This window comes from Rhinolophus ferrumequinum, chromosome 12, assembly GCF_004115265.2.
Source record: "Rhinolophus ferrumequinum isolate MPI-CBG mRhiFer1 chromosome 12, mRhiFer1_v1.p, whole genome shotgun sequence".
In the NCBI taxonomy this organism is placed as follows: Eukaryota; Metazoa; Chordata; class Mammalia; order Chiroptera; family Rhinolophidae; genus Rhinolophus; species Rhinolophus ferrumequinum.
This window is the reverse complement of record NC_046295.1, coordinates 7,811,390-7,830,693: the sequence shown is the minus strand read 5'-3', so window position 1 is coordinate 7,830,693 and position 19,304 is coordinate 7,811,390. Positions and strand designations below refer to the sequence as shown.

General features: G+C 39.0%; 1 protein-coding gene across 1 annotated transcript in view; it reads left to right on the top strand.

Annotated features, from left to right (window-relative positions):
* The first annotated feature begins 11,974 nt into the window (after window positions 1-11,974).
* The window catches only part of FANCC (FA complementation group C), a 321,103-nt gene continuing 313,773 nt past the window's right edge, over window positions 11,975-19,304 (top strand). Inside the window, exon 1 of the mRNA XM_033123708.1 lies at window positions 11,975-12,070. The gene's annotated coding sequence lies outside the window, so the exon portion shown is untranslated. The remainder of the gene's footprint in view (window positions 12,071-19,304) is intronic.

The following is a 19,304-nucleotide window of genomic DNA, read 5'->3' as shown; positions in this document are numbered from 1 at the left end:
TTGTCTGTGGTTGTTTTCATCCTGCAATGGCAGAGTTGAGTAGTTGTGACAGAGATCATATGACCCACAAAGCCTAAAATATTTATTCTCTGGCCCTTTACAGGAAAAGTTTGCCACCTGTGATGTAGAGTATAATGCCTCCAGACCAAACCAAGTATCCACCCTGAGCCACAGTACAGACAAATGAGGCAGTTTCTTTCTATTTCTCAAACACACCAGGCATCGTTTGGCCTCAGGGCATTTGCCCTTACACTTCCCTCCCGATAGACTGGACATTCGTCTCCCAGACACCTGGCTCTCTCCCTCATTGAATTCAGGTCTTTGTTGAAATGTCTCCCTCTCAGGAGGGTCCTGCCTGACCACTTAGTTTAAAATTACAAATACAGTCTCTACTCCCACCCCAACACATCCTTCCTCCCTTTTTAACCTCATTTTAGTATGATCTACCATCCTCTCTATTTTGCCAATTTACTTGTTTATGGTCTCTCTTACCCTATTAGAATGTCACCTCTTTGAAGACAGAGTTTTGGGGCTATGGTTCACTACCATATCTCTGTATCTAGAATGGTTCCTGGAACATAGTGCTCAGTTAAGTACAGTACTTGTTAAAAGGATGAATCCTGAAAAATAACTACTATAATTACTCCTATTTTACAGATGAGAAAACTAAGACCCTATCAGGTTAAACGATTGGTTACAATCATCTACCATGCAAGTAAGGGGGAGAGTTAGTACTGGATTCCCGAGCCTCTAGACTTAAGCATGACTGTTGGGAACCATTTCTATTGTTCCTGTTTGTCTCTACTGTTCATTCATTCCACAGCTAGTTACTAAGCTAGTTATCCTCTCTAGAGACAGGCACCATTCTAGATTCTGTGCAGGATTAAAAAGAGAAATAGTCCCTGACATAAGGAGCATTAAAATCTATTTCTATCTCTCCATAAATATACATATATACAAATACACATGTAAAGGCATTCTTGGTTTGTTTTACTTTACTTTTTAAAAATTATTATTAGCTTCAGGTGTACAAAACAATGTACTAGACATTTCACCCCTCACAAAGTGATAACCCCCTCCCCCAATCTACTAACCCTCTGACATCCTGTATAGCTGTTACAATTCCATTGACTCTATTCCCTATGCTGTACTCCATATCCCGTGACTATATATATATATTAAATTATAGTTGACATTCAATATTATTCAGCTTCAGCTTCAGGTGTACAGCGCAGTGGTCAGGCATCTACACCTTCCATGAAGTGGTCTCCCTAATTAGACGAGTGCCCATCTGAAACCCTACAAAATCTTTACAGCAGTTTTGATTATATTCCCCAAACTGTCTTTCATATCCCCATGGCAATATTGTAGTTACAGTCCCCTTCTCCCTCATCCCCACCCCGCTCCCAACTAGCAACCATCAGTTTTTCCTCTATATTTCAGAAGCAAAATTTCTGTTTACTTTGCTCATTTATTCAGTTCTTTAGATTCCATATATAAGTGAGATCATATGGTATTTGTCTTTCTCTGACTGACTTATTTCACTTAGCATAATGTTCTCTAGGTCCATCCATATCGTTGCAAATGGTAACATTCCTTTCTGCTTTATAGCTGAGCAATACTCCATTATATAAATGTACCACAGTTTCTTAATCCAGTCGTCTACCTATGGGCTTTCAGTTGTTTCCAAGTCTTGACTATTGTGAATAGTGCTGCAATAAACATAGGGGTGCATATATTTTTTCAAATTAGCATCTTGGATTTCTCTGGATAGATACCTAAGAGTGGACTTGCTGGGTCATAAGTAGTTCCATTTCCAGTTTTTTGAGATACTTTTTTCCATACTGATTTCCATAGTGGCTGCACCAATCTGCAATCCCACCAACAGTGCACAAGTGTTCCCTTTTCTCCACATCCTTGCCAGCACTTGTTGTTTGTTGATTTATTGCTGATAGCCATTCTGACCAGAGTCAGGTGGTATCTCGTTGTGGTTTTTATTTTCATTTTTCTAATGATTAGTGAGGGTGAGCCTTTTTTCATATGTCTGTTTGCCATCTGTATGTCCTCTTTAGAGAAATGTCTCTTCATGTCCTCTGCCCATTTATAAATTGAGTTGTTTGTTTCTTTGGTGTTGAGTTGAATGAATGTTTCATAAATTTTGGATATTAACCCCTTATCAGATATGTCATTGACAAATGTCTTCTCCCATTCAGTAAGATGCCTTCTTGTTTTATTGATGGTTTCCTTTGCTGTGAAAAAACTTTTTAGTTTGATGTAATCCCGTATGTTTATTTTTTCTTTTACTTCCCTTGCCTGAGGGGATATGTCAGTAATAATTCAGGATATTGTCTACAAATTTACTCCCTATATTTCCTTCTAGGAGTTTTATGGTTTCAGGTCTTACATTTAAGTCTTTAATCCATTTTGAATTTTTTCTCGTATATGGCATAAGGATGTGTTCCAGTTTCATTTTTTTGCAGTCCAGTTTCCCCAGCGCCATTTATTAAATAGACTGTCTTTACCCCAATGTAAATTCTTGCTTCCATTGTCATAGATTAAATGACCATATACGAATGGATTTATTTCTGGGCTCTCTATTCTGTTCCATTGATTTATGTGTCTGTTTTTACGCCAGTAGCATATTGTTTTGATTGCTATAGCCTTGTAGTATGACTTGATGTCAGGTAGCGTGATACCTCCCACTTTGTTCTTATTTCTCAAGATTGCCATGGCTATTTGGAGTCTTTTTTGGTTCCATATAAATTTTAGGATTATATGTTCTATTTCTGTGAAAAATGTCATTGGTAGTTTGCTAGGAATTGCGTTGAATCTATATATTGCCTTAGGTAGTATTGGCATTTTAACTATATTAATTCTTCCTATACATGAACATGGTATGTGTTTCCATTTATTTGTATTTTCTTTGATTTCTCTCTTCAGTGCTTTATAATTTTCTGAGTACAGGTCTTTTACTTCTTTGGTTAAATTTATTCCTAGGAATTTTACTGTTTTTGAAGCAATTGAAGAAATCCCAAGAAATGGGATTTCTTCATTTCTTGATTTCTACTTCTGATAGTTTATTATTGGTGTATACAAATGCAAGTGATTTCTGAATATTAATTTTGTATCCTGCTACTTTACTAAATTAATTTATCTGTTCTAATAGTTTTTTGGTGGATTCTTTGGGGTTCTCTCTATATATTATCATGTCATCTGCGTATAATGACAATTTTACTTCCTCCTTTGCAATTTGGATGCCTTTTATTTCTTTTTCTTCTCTGATTGCTGTGGCTAGAATTTCCAGAACTGTGTTGAATAAAAATGGTGAAAGCGGGCATCCTTGTCTTGTTCGTGATCTTAAGGGGTAAGGTTTTAGCCTTTCCCCATTGAGTATGATGTTAGCTGTGGGTTTATCATACATGGCCTTTATTATGTTGAAATATGATTCCTCTATTCCCACTTTGCTAAGAGTTTTTATCATAAACGGCTGCTGGATTTTATCAAATGCTTTTTCTGCATCTATTGATATGGTCATATGATTTTTATTTTTTATTTTGTTAATGTGGTGTATCACATTAATTGATTTACGGATATTGAACCAACCTTGCATACCAGGAATGAATCCCACTTGATCGTGGTGTATGATCTTTTTAATGTGTTGCTGAATCTGGTTTGTTAGTATTTTATTGAGGATTTTTGCATCTATGTTCATTAGGGATATTGGCCTGTAGTTATCTTTTTTTGTAATGTCTTTGTCTGGTTCTTGGATCAGAGTAATAGCGGCCTCGTAAAATATGTTTGGGAGCCTTCCCTCCTTCTGGATTTTTTGGAATAATTTGAGGAGAATAGGTGTTAACTCTTTTTTGAACGTTTTGTAAAATTCACCTGTGAAGCCATCTGGTCCAGGACTTTTTTTGGGGGGAGCTTGTTGATTACTGATTCAATTTCTTTGGTAGTAATCGGTCTGTTCAGAGTTTCTGTTTCTTCTTGATTCAGTCTTGGAAGACTGTATGCTTCTAGAAATTTATCTATTTCTTCCAGATTGTCTAATTTGTTGGTGTATGGTTGCTCGTAGTATTTTCTTAAACTTTTCTGTATTCTTTGGTATCTGTTGTCACTTCTCTTTCATTTCTGATTTTATTAATTTGGGTCCTCTCTCTCTTTTTTCTGGTGAGTCTGGCTAAGGGTTTGTTTATCGATTTTGTTTATCTTTTCAAAAATCCAGCTCTTGGTTTCATCAATCTTTTGTATTGATTTTTGTTTGTTTGTTTTTTGGTCTCTATTTCATTTATTTCTGCTCTCATCTTTATTATTTCCTTCCTTGTACTCCCTTTGGGCTTGTTTTGCTGTTCTTTTTCCAGTTCCCTTAAGTGTAAAGATAGCCTCTTGATTTGAGGTTTTTCTTGTTTCTTTAGATAGGCCTGCATTGCTATGAATTTCCTTCTTAGGAACTGCTTTCATTGCATCCCATAGATTTTGGGTTGTTGTGTTTGCTTTACTTTTTACTATGGGAAAATTTCAAACACACAAACATAGCATAGAATAATGAACCTTATATATCCACCATCCAGTTCCAACAATTGGTAACATTTCCTCAATTCTATTTTGTCAGTTCTCCTCTAACTTTTCATTGTTTGCTGGAGTATTTAAACACAAATTTAAGACATCATACTATTTCATCTGCAGACACTTCAGTATGTATCTCTAACTGAAAAGGACTTTGTTTTAAACCTAATCACCCTGGTATTATTACACCAAACAAGATTAAGAATAATTCCTTTATATCACATAATACCCAATTCATATTCAAATCCCCCTGATTGTCCCAAAGATGACTTTTTGTATGTTTTATTTTCTCCTATTTTTTGATGTAAATAGTTCTATAATAAACCTGTTTTGTTTCATTTTGAAACAAAGAAAGCAACAAAAATATTTTATGTTTTGAAAAGAAATATGTTAGATAAAGTAAGATACTACTATACTAGATATTATAATATGGAATACAATCCATCATTTACAAAAAACAGAATAAATTAAGCAAAATAGGGCTCAAAGGAATGGATAGATCAGGAAAGGAGTCCTGGAGGAGATGGCATTTGAATTTGGCCTTGAAGGGTAGGATTTCAGTAGACAGAGATTGTAGGAAGGTCATTATCAATACAAGAAAGAGCCTGAGCTAAGTCGCAAAGGGTAATAAAGTGGGAGCATGTCTGAAAAATGAGGGGCCCATTTCATTGGAGTACACGTCACCCATGAGTTGTGTTTCTCAGAGTAGAGGTCCTAGGGCTAGCAGCTTCAACAGCACCTGGGAAATTGATAGAAATGTGAACTCACAGGCCCCACCCCAGCCACGCTGAATCAAGGTTCAGTGTCTTAAGCTCTCCAGGTGATTCTTCAGCTCCTGAAAATTTCAGAAGTGCTGCACGTAGGACACACTGGAAGAAGGTGACCTTGAAGCATAGCCTAAAGGCAATTTGCCAAAACAGGGAGGCCCTCTTGAAGACTGCTGAACAGATACCTGATTGTGTCTGTGTTTTAGAACTCTGAGGCATGGATGCGGGAAGGGATGGATGGAAAAAGAACCTTGAAGCAGGAAGATCAGAGGAAACTTTTACAGTGGCTGTGAAATGGAATTATAGAAACAACCTATTGTTTGTTTCAAAACATCCGTTCACTCTTTGGTCCCTATTAACCCAATTTTCTTCTAGAGGAAACATCCCTTTCTCCACTTTCAGTCTATTTGCTTCAGGAAGAGTTGTCTTTGTCCCAGGGTCCAGAGTTGATCATGTGTGACTCAGACCATCCAATAAGAGCATCATCTCCTGGCCACAATGATTGGTTCGAAGACGGGAGCATGAACTAATTAGAATCTGTCAGATGTTGTGAGGCTTTGACTGAAACTTCTAAAAGGAGGCATAAGATGTGCTTTACCTAAAAACTCATAGACACAGACAATAGTTTAGTGGTTACCAGAGGGTAAGGGGGGTGGGGGGTGGGAGATGAGGGTCAGGGGGATCAAATACATGGTGATGGAAGGAGAACTGCCTCTGGGTGGTGAACACACAATGTGTATATAGATGATGTAATACAGAATTGTACACCTGAAACCTATGCAACTTTACTAACAAGTGTCACCCAATAAACTTTAATTAAAGAAAAAAAAAAGATGTGCTTTCCCATGGGGAATCTGCAGCCTCTCTGTGAACAGAGGGGGAGAGATTTTCTAAGAAAGGAGCCAAAAGAGCAGAAGGCAGAGCCAACAAAGGGAGAGGACAAAATTAAAATTGGTTACAGCATTTGAACCATTAATCAAGCTATGCCTAACGCTAACTCTATTTCTAAAATATTTAACTCTGAAAGGCTTTTGTGCTCAGGTAAATTGGAATCAGTTTTTTTGTTTTTGTTTTTTTGTCCTGAATGACCTGAATTCAACCATGGCATTCACTGGACTTGGCAAGGGAGCCACAGAGTCACAGGATATTGACAGGTTTTGGACTGTTATTGAGAGAAGAGACTGGGGAAGTCAAAGGTGACTGACAGTGTTGCAGGTTGGACTTCAGGAGAAGCAGACTCTGAGAAGGAGATATGAGTGCGGGAAGTTTCCTGGGGAGTGCTCCAAAGGTCAGGGCCTATCGGAGAGTGAAGAAGCAGCACTGGGCAGAGGGAGATGGTGAATGGCCATGCAGCTGGTACTACGTGGCACTGATATGGCCCGTCAGAGTCTGCTCCAATTAGGCCAACGAGACGAGAGCTTTCACCCTGACTTTGACTAGTCATTGTATGTAGGTTGCCCAGGACAGGGGCATGATCTTGGTCCAGGTGTCTTTCTTCCATTAAGTGCAACTCTCAAAGAAGGTCTGAGCCAAGTGGTCAGTCACCAACATTCCCAAAGCTTAGGGAAGAGGGCTGAGTCTGGGTTTGTGTGGAGCAGCACAGTGGTCACAAGAGCTGGGCATCGGGCCCAAGTGAGTGACTGTGGGGACACAGGTGCCTGCAACTGAAATGAGGGAACAAGGAGGAGCAGATGGAGTCAGGGAGGACAGATTTCATTTTGAACTGGTGGCATTTAAACACATGAGAAGATGTTCCCAGAGATCCAGAGAGACATCAATCTGGAAACGATGGGAATGAAAACCATAGTTGATGAACACCTGGCAAGAGAGAGTGTAGATCGACAGAAACGAAGGAGGATAGAACTTGAGGAGCTCCCCAGAAAGAAAAGGGAACAGGAGAAGGAAAGGTATCCATGGCAGGAGAAACAAGGATCAATGAAAAAGGTAACAGATTTAGGCAGTTCTGCAAATTCCAAAATAATAGTAATAATCGCAAATATGTGCCAGGCTGTAAACGTTTACTGTATTCGATGTTCTTCATTTCTGTCAACTAATTTCTGGATAGAGAACTTAAAGAAGGTAATGGCCAGTGATTTGGATGGGGGTTAATCAGTTGTGAGCAGTTAATTTAGGGGCAAAATCTGGAACCTGGGCCCAAGACAGGTGTACTTGAAGCATGTATATTTGCTGACTAAGACATAAAGTCTTCAAAAAGGAGAGTGTGTTCGCTAAATAAATTTTATCCCTACTCTCTGGGTTTTTTTTCTTTTGATAGCTTTATTGGGATATAATTTACATACCATACAATTCACTTACTGAAAGTGTAAAACTCAATGGTTTTTAGTGTATAATAGTTATGCAACCATTGCCACGGTCAATTTTAGAACATTGTTGTCACCTATCCTCCCCCATCCCTTCAGCCTTAAGGAACAATTAACTTACTTTTTGTTCTGTTTTGAACATTTCATATGAATGGAATCATATAGTATGTGGTTTTTTGTTACTGGCTTCTTTCACTTAACGTATTTTCAAGATTCATCTATGTTGTAGAAGGAATCAGTACTTTATTCCTTTCTATGGTTAAATAAGAATCCACTGTATAGCTATACCACATTTTTGTTTATCGTTGGTCAGTTGATGGACATTTGGGGTGTTTCTGCCTTTTGGTGATTCTGAATAGTGCTACTATAAATATGCATGTACCAGTTTTTGTGTGGACATATTTTTTCATTTCGTTTGGATATAGACCTAGGAGTAGAATTGTTGATCATATGGTAACTCTATGTTTAATAATTTGAGGAGAGAGATATATAGGAGGAGTGGGAATATTTTCCATCTGAAAATACGCGGTAAAAATAAAACCAAACAAACAGCCATCCTAAGTAATGATCTAATCTGTGAGATTTCAATTCTTCAGTACCAAAGAATTGCTGCATTTGGTTCTCAGAATGGCCATGGACTTAACCATATTCTAGGCTTTCCTGTCACCACCTGTACTTAGGGGTGGATGACAAAAGGAGTAATAGGGTGGACCCTTTGATATATGTATATCAATATATATGTATTGCTTGCAAACAGCATTGTGTAGCTTTTGACAAATTCTGAGTTTGATTCAATTTAACCAGTATATGTCTGAATCTTTTGGGATACCTTAGTGGGAGCTAGGGAGGGAAAAAATGATGTATAGTTCTCTGTATCAGATGATTAAAGGACACTAAGTGGCAGAGTTAGCTATGGGTTAAGTTTCAGTAAGAGATAAGCAGAACCTAGAAATTCATGGGCCATAAGGATCATTGTGAGCTGGCTGGATCATTTGGGTATCTCTGTGGAGGGAAGGTGGTTTTGAGATTACTTCTCTACAGCTACCCTATAGATGAATGATCAGGATAGAATGGGAGTAGAGATAGTGTCCAAAATAGAGTTGACATCTCTGCCAGGAACTGTGCTTTACATAACCCTTAGAGCAAGTCTGTGCAGGAGACGTTAAGTCCCATTTTGTGCTTGAACACACTGAGGCTCAAAGAGTGTATCAGTTAGGGTCCAACAAGAGAAGCAGAGCTAATAAACAGATGACAGATTGATAAATAGATGATAGATACATGATAGATAGATAGACTGATGATAGATAACAGATAGATAGGTGGATTTGTTACAAGAATTGGTGTATGCAATTGTGTAGGGTTGGCTAAGCAAGTCCAAGGTCCTACTTAGGGCAGACAGGAAGGGAAGATAATGACCAGGCATGAGCTGAAGCTTACTGTTCACAGGAGAGAATTTCTAAACTTACAGAAGGGGAATACCTTTTTAAAGGCCTTCCACCTGATTAGGTCAGGCCCACCCATTACAATCTCCTTAGGTGATTGATTAGGTACATACATATGCAAAATTGAATACCTGGGAGAAGGTATGTGCATGCTTCAAAATGGCCATTGTTTCCCTTCCATCCTCCAATTTTCAAAAGAGAATAACCTTAACCAGAAACATACTGGAAAGAGAATGCTGGGGACTGTAGTGTAACTGAGCCTAGACAAGGTGACACATGAGAAGCCATCATGGAGAGGTTAAGTAACTCTGTTGGTCAGGGCTGTATTACAAGGAACAGAATCCACACTAGTTGGTTTAAGCAAAAAGAGATTTATTACAACGTAATAAATGGCTTACAGAATTATTGAGAAAACTGGAGAAAAAAACTGTGGGCTGAATTTTGAGGAACAATGCCAATGCCACAGACACAGACTACCAAGGAGCTTTCTGCCTCTTTTAAGATCAAGAAGCCACCAGTCAAACCGGAAAGTTCTCGACAGTTTTGGAACCAAGCCACCACAACCATGGTTCCCAGGAGAAACCCCAGAAGCAACACAAATATGGCCCTGGACACACTTCTGCTTTCTGCTTTCTCCATCTGCACCAAATGGTAACCCTTAGCTGCAAGGGAGTCTTGGAAATGTCTTTCATTTCTCACTTCTGAGTTGTAAAACAATTAGAATGGATGTTAGGCACCAACCCACCACAGTAATATACAAGGTCCTTCAGTGATTAGGGAGCAAAGCCAGGATTTAAATTCAGGTCATGCTCTCAACCCCCCAACCCTACCCCCTGGACACTTCCTTCCATGATCTGGAATGGTCTTTCTTTTCAGATTTCAGGCTCTTTTTTATTGTATAAAAATATTTCTGGTCTCTGCTACCTAAATTTGCATTTACCTATTATATCTACAGCTTCTGTCGTTGTCGTCAGCTGCAGATTTTCTGATACAGCTTATACAGTAGGAAATAAAAAGACCCAACTATGTTTCTAACCTGTCCACATTGCCTCAAGCATTGAGAAGGCTGCAGTGTGTACAGTCCTCTTTTCTTCCCGAGCCAGTCGCTTCAAAATGCTTCTGTTTATGGAAGCTGGCAAAGCAGGTACTGGGCAGGTACAAGTGGTTTTAGTGACACCTGGAATTATAAGAAGCATTTGGAGAGGGAAAAAAAACAAACTTCTGGTAATAATAATAGGAAATATCTGCAATGAGAATCAAGTCTTCCTTGGATCATCTCTTTGTGTCCTTGTCACATCAGTCCCACACCCCAAAATTCCTAAATAGTTGTCAGTGAACGCACCTGACCAGCCTCTGGCAGGCAAGCCAACCTGGCAGCACGAGCTCTCAAAGGACCTGTGGGGACAGAGCCCCGAAAAGCAGTTTCCAGGCTCTCAGCCTCACATAGAAACGTGCTGGCTCAGGTAGTAAATCACCATCGACTGATCAAATGGCCATCAGCTGTGGCTAGTTGGCCGTCAGCTGTAACCAGTGAGCCATTGGGCACTAATATAACTGCCGTGGCTAGGCTAGCAAAAAATGGGGGCTAGCAAGAAGATGGTGGCTGAGCCTGCAAGCGGCACAGTGAGGGTTGAGAATTGTGTGGCTCCTGTTTCCTGTTTCTCCAATCCTGCCGCCAGCGAGAGTATAGTGGTGTGACTCCCCTACCTATGGCTCCGTGGGTGTTCCTTTTTGGCCTAGCCATATCCTGTGGTCTTGTGTGGGGAGCGGGAGCAGAGACCCCACAGGCCGCCCCGTACAATAGGACCATGACCATCCACTGTGAGCCCTTCCGGAAGAAGGAAGATTTTATACGTGCTAGTATGACTCCTTCATAACCATTAGCAACTCAGAAATAGACATTAAAGTCTCTAAAGGGAACCAAATCAGCATTCTTAGTAAACATCCCCAGTATCAAAGTTCTGGGTAAATCAGACATAACTCCAAAATTTGTAAATCTAAACAAATGGATTTTTTCTGACACAACTGTACAACTTCTTTCTAAGGAAGAATCCCCACAGTAAGCCTTTGTTTAAGAGGAATAACCTTTCTTCATGTGGTTTGTTCAATACATATGCATGCTCACAATATGCACTGGCTGTATACATGTGAGAGGCCTGATAAGGGACATAGTGAAATCTTATCCGCATTTATTTGTGTCAATTTGATTATCTAGAAGATCAGAAAAATCCTTGTGGGTCTGCAGAGACCACCCATGAACTTACTGACATTGAAAAATGTTCATGGTCGATTCATCAATTAAAAAGCAGATTATCAAAAAAAAAAAAAAAAGCAGTACATTATAACCCTGTTTCTGAAAAACAATATCTTTACACAAGAGCAGAGGCAAAGTCATTCTAAACAAATGGATTTTAGCAAGGATGTACATTTTCATTATATTATTCATACAAGCAATATTCAATATCATTTATTGATATTAATGGAATATTATTTAATAATCATTATATATTATTACTTAATACGTTATATTATTCAATATTTATTATAGTATGTTATTTCATTATATTATTATTGTTTTGCATATATCTGTATTTTTTAATTGCTCTGCCAAAAACAACCTTTATGTTACAAGGCACTTTTTAAAAAGAGATTTTATTATTGTCCTTCCTCATTTGTTTTCCCTCCTCTTCCCCTCTTCCCCACTCTCCTTTCCTCTCTTTCCTTTTCAAACTAGCATTTTTGAAATTAGCTTCCTTCAGGGATTTTTTTTACAAGCAGCAGCGAATCATCACGGAAGCAAGGAGCCTCCGAGGGCGTGGGGCGGGTTACTCTACGGAGGATTCAGACGTGCTCTGGGAGAAATGAAGGCAGCCTGGGCCCTGGGAGATGCTGCGAGGCCGGGCTGGGCTGGTCTGCCATCAGACAAAGGGACCGCTGCACATGGGAGGCGAGCAGATGCCAACAGACAGCTTTTGTGAGTCCCTTCATGTTAATTAACTTTTGTGAGAACCTTCATGTTAATTAACTTTGCTTGAGCTTTCCCTGGACTTGAAAGCTTTGGAGTGGTTTGTTTTTGTAAAATGCTTTGACTCCAGGGAGAGTGGCTTCAAGAGGGAAAAAAGGAGAAACAAAAAGAAAGAAAGGGAAAATTTTTAAGTGGGGCTTTGCTTACCAGGAAATTTCTTCCCTTGGCGCTGCCCCTCCCTTCCCCCCACAAGAACTGACTCAACCATCAGAGAGAATTTTAATGGCCTTTTTCTTACCCTAAAGAATAAACCAGAACCAGACTTCCATTGCTTTGCCTCACCCAGCGAAGACAGGTGTGTGTGTGTGTGTGTGTGTGTGTGTGTGTGTGTGTGTGTGTGTGTGTGTTAAAGGAAGCAAATTCAAAGTATGAAGAGCTTTGACCTAATTGATTACACATTGGAGCAAAGGAAACATGGAACTCGATTTGTGGGTCTGGTTCTGTAAGTGAACAAACCTGCTCCTCCATAGAGCATCAGGACCCAGGTGAGAAACAGGTTCCTGGTGTTTCCAAGACTTTATGTGGCTGGCCCGGAAGTTAGAGTCTAACAGGTCAAGGAAAAAGAGAAAGTGCAGAAAAGTGGAAAATCTAGTCACCCTCTAGTTATTTATAAAGTCTACACGGCATCAAACTACTGACTTACCTTTTTTTTCTCTCATTTTATTACGAAAATTTTCAAACATGCAGAAAAAGTTGAATCATACAATTAACACTCATATACCCACAACCTACATTCTGTAATTAACACTTTGCAATAATTACTTTTATCACATACATACCCATCTATCCATCCCTCTTACCCATTCATTGAGTCATCTTAGTTTTAAAGCTTTTTGAAGTTGCCAGCATCAGTATACTTCACCCTTAAATACTTTAGCATGCATCTGTTAACTAGTGTTCAATATCTGTTTATCTTCTTGGGAATTTTTAAGGTAAAATTTACTTATGCTGAAATGCACAAATTTAAAGTGAGCCTTTTGATGAGTTTTAACAAATGATACAATTTGCGTTTTTAAAAAAGAATTTCAAACAATGAAAAGTTGCAAGAATGATACAAAGATCTCTCATTTGCCCTTTACCCAGATTCACTACTTTTTAAAACCACTTATGAGTGACTTACATACATCATATTATCCTTATTTCTTAATAATTCTATGTGTATCTCCTAAGAATAAGGCTATTCTCTTATTCAGGAAACTTGACTTTGATGCGACCCTTTTATTGAAACTGCAGCCTGTATTCCAATTTTGACAATTATCCCAATAATTTTCTTTATAGCATTTCCCCCTTTAATACAGGTTCCAAGTCCTTTGTGAATTATGGATGTAACTTTACTAAGCGTCTTTATTTTGTTTAATGCCTTTTGGCTTAAATTCTACTTTGTCTTATATCACAATAACAATCCTTGAATTCTCATTATTTTAATTAGCCTGGTAAATCCTGTCCACCTCTTTATATTCACTCTTTTTGAATCACTGTGGTTTAGGTGTCTTTTTTTTTTAAGTGTTTTGTGATTACAGCTTAGGGTTTTGCGATATAAGCCAATTTGAAGATCTTTTCATAAATAAGGCAGTTAAACCTATTCACATTTAACAATATGACATATGTTTGGTCTCAACTCTAAAAGTATTTTATGTTATGATTATAGTGTATATTATATTGTATTTACTGTGCCTCTTTCTCTGTTTAGTATGTCAACTATATTAATTTAAAGTTTCTTTAGGTATTTAAGAATTTTTTATTCTAGTTATTACTTTTCTATTTATATATTTTCTAGTTCCCCAGCTCCTTTTTTTTTTTTTTTTTTTTTTTTTGTCTTACTTAACTTCTTATAATCTGACCCTCAATGGTATCTTCTGACTCCTACTTGCTACAACAGGTAATGATCTTATTCTGGTTTACCCTATTTTTGTCCTATATCCTCCCATCTTTTAGTTGTATTCTTTCTACTTTGTCAGAACGTATAATATTCATATGCTTTCCACATGTTGCCTCCCTTGTTTTACTCCGAGCTCTACAGTGAACTATATTAAGTGTTCACCATTGGTTATTTTGCTGAAATTTCCTCTGTTCTCATTTAGTTGGATGAAGTTCATTTTTTAGCATATTCTTCAGGAAGGACATATGTACCGTATTCCATAGTTTGGATAGCTTACATGGATATAAAATCCTTGACTAGCACTTTCTTTTCTTGAGTGTCATGAAAGTGCTGCTGTTAACTTACTTTGAATGTGGCTCAGGAGAAGCCTGATGCCACACCTGACTTTCTTACCTATAAGTAAATAGATCTTTTTGCCAAGAGACTAAGAATTTCTTTCCTTTTGTTTTAAAGTCTAATAGTTTTACTATTATAGGATACATCTTGGAGAAAATTGTCTCATGTCAATTTTCAAAGTTACACAATGGGCCTGTTCTATATGTAGATTGAAATTTTCTTTCGTTTTAGGACAGTTACCTTGTATTAGAAATGTAAATACTTGTTCTGTTCCAATATTTTGTTTGTTTCTTCAGGTCAGGGACTATAATTATTCATGTGTTTGGACCTTTTTTGTCTGCCTTCCCTTTGAGCCACTTTCTCTTGGATGCTTTTAACTTCTTTATCTCATTTTAATTCTTTTGGTTGTTTGCCTACTTTTCTTCATCACCCTTATTAAACTTTCATTGAAATCTATTCTCCATTGGAATTTGTAAATTTATTCTTAATTTCTGAGATAAATGCATTTTTTTCTTTAATATCTTCTTGAGTTCAATCAATTCATATTGCATTTCTTTCCATTTTGTATCCATTTCTAGTCTTAGTTTTGGTTTTTTTTGTTTTTACATTTATGATTCTAGGATTTTAAATAATCCATTTCCATATATATTTTTTTAGGATACTGAATTCAGTCAGGAGGGTTTGTGAATGGTTTTCTGAGGGATTATTTTCATCAGTTCAAACGTTATTTTAACATTTTCTATTTTCTTTTTACACTTGTTTTATAGGAAGTCAGCTTGATTGTTTTTCAATTTCTAGGCATTTTATGGGCAGGGTTCCTAGATAAAGAGTGCCTTCTTATGCCACTTTATTTTTATTTATGTTTTTTTTGACATTAAATATTATTTTATATTAATTTCAGGTGTAGAGCATAGTGGTCAGACATTTACATAATTTAAGAAATGATCCACCTGACACATCAAGTACCCACCTGGCACACTATACATAGTTATTACCATATCATTGACTATATTTCCCATGCTATACGTTACATTCCTATAACTATTTTGTAACTACCAATTTGTACTTCTTAATCTCTTCAACTTTTTCACCCTGTCCCTCAACCTCCTCCCATATATCACCCCAACAAATCTAGTAGCCATCTGACGCCACACATAGTTATTACAGTATTATTGACTACATTCCTTATGCTATACCCTACACCCCTATAACTACTTTGTAACAACCAATTTGTATTTCTTAATCTCTTCCCCTTTTTTCACCCACACTCCCAAACCCCCATCCCATCTGGCAGCCATCAAAATGTTTTCTATATCTATGAGTTTGTTTCTGTTTTGTTTATTTTGTTCTTTAGATTCCACATATAAGCGAAATCATACTGTATTTGCCTCTCTGTCTGACACTGTGCTGCACAATACCCTCCAGATCAATCCATGTTGCCACAGATGGCAAGAACCCATTCCCTTCCATGGCCAAACAATATTCCATTGTATATAGGTACTACATCCTCTTTATCCATTCTTCCTTCAACGTAAGGCTGCCTCCATATCTTGGCTGTTGTAAACAATGCTGCAATGAACATACAGATGCACAGGTCCCCTTGAGGTAGCATTTTGGGTTTCTTCAGATAAATACTCAGAAGTGGATTACTGGGTCCTTCTTTGTCACTTGTTATAGTCTTTGTTTTAAAGTCTATTTTGTCTGGTATAAGTATTGCTACCCCAGCTTTTTTTTTTCCATTGTTTCCATTATCATGAAAAAACTTTTTCCATCCCTTTACTTTCTGTCTCTGTGTGTCTTTCAATTAGAAGTGAGTCTTGGGGCAGCCAGATAGCTCAGTTGTTTAGAGTGCAGGCTCTCAACAACAGGGTTGCTGGTTCGATTCCCATATGGAATGGTGGGCTGCGCATCCTGCAACTAAAGATTAAAAATGATTGGACTTGGAGCTGAGCTGCACCCTCCACAACTACCGTGCTTCCCCAAAAATAAGTCCTAGCTGGACCATCAGCTCTAATGCATCTTTTGGAGCAAAACTTAAAATAAGATGCGGTCTTATTTTAATATAATATAAGGCCATGTCTTCTATTAATTTTTGCTCCAAAAGATGCATTAGAGCTGATGGTCCGGCTAGGTCTTATTTTTGGGGAAATACAGTAGATTAAAGGACAGTGACTTGGAGCTGATGGGCCATGGAGAAACACATTGTTCCCCAATATTCCCCAATAAAATTAAAAAATACATATGTGTTTTAATTAAAAAAGAAAAGTGAGTCTCTTGTGGGAAGCATATGTAAGGCTTTTGTTTTCTTATCCATTCAGCCCTCCTACGTCTTTTGATTGGAGCATTTAATCCACTTATATTGAACGTAATTGTTGGAAGATATGTAGCTATTGCCATTTTATTATTCATAACTTTGATTAATTTTTTCCATCTTAAAGAGTCCCTCTAATATTCCTTGTTATACTGGTTTGGTTGTGATGAACTCCTTTAACTTTTTCTTGTCTGGGAAACTCTTTATCTGTCCTTCAATTGTAAATAATAGCCTTGCTGGGTAGAGTACCCTTGGTTGTAGGTCCTTGCTTTTCATCACATTGAATATTCTGTGCCAATCACTTCTACAAAGTTTCTGTTGAGAAATCAGCTGACAATCTTATGGGAGCTCCCTTATAAGTTACTAGTTGCCTATCTCTTGCTGCTTTTAGGATTCTCTCTTTGTCTTTAACCTTTGCCATTTTAATTATAATGTGTCTTGGTGTGGACCTGTTTGGGTCTCTCTGCCCTTCCTGGAGTTGTATGTCTTTTTCCTTCACCAGGTTATAAAAATTTTCAGTTGTTATTATGCTTCAATAGGTTCTCAATGCCTTACTTTCTCTCTTCTCCTTCTGGCACCCCTATGATGTGAATGCTGTTACACTTGATGTTGTCCCAGAAGTCTCTTAAACTATCCTCATTTTTTTTGGATTCTTTTTTCTTTTTGCTGTTCTAATTGGGTGTTTTCTGCTACCTTGTCTTCCAAATAAGAGGATCACAGATTTGATCCTCTGCTTCATCTAGTCTGCTGGTGATTCTTTCTAGTGCATTCTTCATTTCAGTTACTGTATTCTTCACTTCTGACAAGTTCTCTTTTATGGTTTCTATGTCCCTTTTTATGATTGCTGTATCTTTGTTGAAGGTCTCACTAAGTTCCTTGAGCATCCTTATAACCATTGTTTTGAACTCTGTATCTGGTAGGTTGCTTGCCTTCATTTCATTCAGTTCTGTTTCTGGAGTTTTCTCCTGTTCTTTCATTTGGGCTGTATTTCTTTGTTTCCTCATTTTGGGCTGCCTCTCTGTTTGCTTCTATGTATTATATAGATCCTCTATGTCTCCCAGTCTTGGCCGGGTGGCCTTGAATAATAGGCCCCTGTGGGGCCGTGGCATCACCTGCTCCAGGTGTTCCATGAGTGTCCCTTATGTGGGTTGTGTGTACCCTCCTGTTATAGTTGAGTCTTGATTGCTATTGGAACATCAGTGGATGAGATTGACCCTCAGGCCGATTGGCTATGGGGTTTGGCCATGTCCACAGCTTATGGGCTGCTGTGTGTGGGGCTTACCCCAGTGTGAGAGGGATTTACCCCAGTGGACTCTGGTGCCTGTTGAGACCGACCTTTGTGTGTGCTGATTATGGGGCCAATTGGGTGGTGCTCTGCTGTGGTTTGATGCCAATGTCCAAATATATTGGTTTTGTGGCCCCTTGGGAGGGGCTCTGGTGCAGGCCCAGGTCACCCACTTCCTGTGATCAGCCAGATACTACCTGGGAGGAGCTACAAAGTGATCCACAGTTGTTTGTTGCCTGTGCCAGACCTGAGGCCCATGGGAGAGGCCACGCTGCAAACAGAGGATGGCTGCCACCAGTATCAGGCCTGGGGTAGCTCCACAAAAAGCCAGGACACCCTAAGGCCTGCTGCTACCCACTGGTTCCAATCAGGTTCAGCCCCTGATAAAGCCTTATGCAGTACACGAGTTGGGTGTGGCAGGGTCTCATCCAGTGGGAGTCACTACAGTGGGAAGAATTGTGGTCAGTAGGTTAAAGTAGACTTTGGTTTGATGCCAGTGCTGAGCCTGGAGCTACTCAGCAAAAGTCTCAGAGCACACCACGGTCATCTGTCACCTGCCTGGTTCCTGAGGACTTTGATAGTTTTTCAAGAAAGATTGCAATTCAGGCAGGGTTGATTGCTCTCAGAGAAAGTGCCTTTGGTGTTGGGCGAGTTGGGTGGGGCGGGGTCTCAGTGAATCAGCTTAGTGGAGCAGCAGAACTCACCAGGCCAATCAGATTCAGATTTGGCCTGTGGGGGTGGTATCAACACCAGAAAGATGGCACCTGCCTGCGTGCTGCACAAGAGAAGGGCCCCACACAGGGAAAATGCCGACTGTTCTCCAGCCATTTGTGTGAAAAGACACACACCTCACTCTGCCCCCCATATGCCTCTGAGGCCCCCTGAGTTACTATCTCTCTGGTGAGTGCCGGTGAGTGAGAAAGTCTGTGCACGGGCTGTTTAAGAGGATGTCTGGGTTTCCTGCAGCCTTTTTCTCACCCGGATGGTCAGAATCCGCACTGTTTTTTACAACCAGATGTTGTGCTGGCTCCTCTTCCTGGTACCAGTACTCTGGGCTGAAGAGGCTGGTGTGGTGCTGGGGTCTCATGCTCCTCTAGGGTGAACCTCTATGGCTGAGATATCCCTCCCAGTTCTCAACTGCGGCATGGAAGTTTGGCGTCAGCCCATTTCGCATCTTCACCCCCCCCCCACCAGTCTTGACATGGCTTCTTTATATCCTTAGTTATAAAACTTCTGTTCAGCCAGACTTCTGATGGTTCTCCAGGTTGATTATTCCATAATTTAGTTGTAATTTTATTGTGTTCATGGAAGGAAGCAGGCACAGTGTTTATCTACTCTGGCAACTTGAGTCTCCCTCTCTTATGCTAATTTA